Below are 1,801 nucleotides of genomic sequence, written 5' to 3' on the forward strand. Positions count from 1 at the left end.
CACAGAGTCCACCGTGCCCAGGACACAGGCGTTCAATGGATAGGGCATCTCAAGTGGAACACGTACCCCTGGGGCGCTGTTTATGGCCTCTAACCCCAAAAGCAATCTTGTTTCCTTACTCAGCATCCTCCAATCTAGACAGCTGCTTAAAACCTTTGCTGCCCTCTGCCCAGTGCCTCCTTTCTCCTCTCTGGCAAAGGACCCTGCCTGCTCCGCCAGGAAACTGAGGTCAGCAGTGGAGCCCCTACATCCACACCCACACCCATCCTTCCTCCGTGCAAGGCACGAGTTCCAGGCTCTGGGCCCCTCTCTGCTTCCTTAGGGCTGTGCTCTGTAGCCTGTGTCTGCTGGGTCCTTCCCATAAGTATGTAAACTGCTTGTCGGCCGGGCGTGGTGGCTCATGCCTGTAATCCCAGCATTTGGGGAGGCTGAGGCCGGCGGATCACCTGAGGTCAGGAGTTCGAGACCAGCCTGGCCAACATGGTAAAACGCCGTGTCTACTAAAAATACAAAAATCAGCCAGGCGTGGTGGTGCACACCTGTAGTCCCAGCCACTCAGGAGGCTGAGGCACGAGAATCACTTGAACCCTGGCGGCAGAGGTTGCAGTGAGTCGAGGTCATGCCATTCCAGCCTGGGTATTCCAGCCTGGGTGACAGAACTAGACTGTGTCTCAAAAAGAACTGCTTGTCACCTGCCTCATTAGAGACCGGATCTTGCTGTCACCCAGGCTGGAGTACAGTGGCACAACCATAGCTCACTGCAGTCTTGAACTCCTGGGCTCAAGGGACCCACCTGCTTCAGCCTCCTGAGTGGCTGGGACTACAGGCGCCTGCCACCACGCCTGGCTGTAGCCAGGCCTTAAAAGAGTTGTCGCTCTCACAGTCTCTGCCCCACTTCCCATTCTACTAAGTCTTCTGTCATCCGTGACCCACCTGAATGTGGCACTGCCACACTGCTGGGCACTCAGGCTGGTCACTGAGCTGCTTACTTGGCTGCACTTTGCCATTTGGATGTCCCAGACACCTCAAACTCAACCCACCCAAACTTGAGAGCAGCTCTCCCTCCCAGGCTCAGGAATTGACACCACCACCTACCCAGGTGCACCAGACAGGATCACAGGAGGCGCCCTCTCCCTACCTCAACCCCAGCGTATTCAGTAGACGGGGCCCAGTACATGGAGTCTGGAACCCACGGATGCCCGCTGCTACTGCCCAGCGCAGTCCAACAGCGTCCCCTGCTGGCACTGCCTGGCCCATCTCCTGCCTACTCCCTCCCGTCCACGTTCCAGCCTGCTCTTCTAAATCACACCTGCTGAACAGTTTTTTTTTGTTTTGAGACGGAGTCTCGCTCTGTCACCCAGGCTGGAGTGTAGAGTGCAGTGGCACGATCTTGGCTCACTGCAACCTCCACTTCCTGGGTTTCACGTGCGTCTGTGTGAAAAGACCACCAAACAGGCTTTGTGTGAGCGATAAAGCTTTTTAATCACCTGGGTGCAGGTGGGCCGAAAAGAGTCAGTGAAGGGAGATAGGGGTGGGGCCATTTTATAAGATTTGGGTAGGTAGTGGAAAATTAGTCAAAAGGGGTTGTTCTCTGGCTGGCAGGGGTGGGGGTCACAAGGTGCTCAGTGGGGGTGCTTTTGAGCCAGGATGAGCCAGGAGAAGGAATTTCACAAGGTAATGTCATCAGTTAAGGCAGGAACAGGCCATTATCACTTGCTTTGTGATTCTTCAGTTAATTCACGCCATCTGGATGAATACATGCAGGCTTGGCCTCAGAGGCCTGACACTGGGTTCAAGTGAT

Source organism: Piliocolobus tephrosceles, chromosome 9 (genome assembly GCF_002776525.5).
Source record: "Piliocolobus tephrosceles isolate RC106 chromosome 9, ASM277652v3, whole genome shotgun sequence".
Taxonomy (NCBI): domain Eukaryota; kingdom Metazoa; phylum Chordata; class Mammalia; order Primates; family Cercopithecidae; genus Piliocolobus; species Piliocolobus tephrosceles.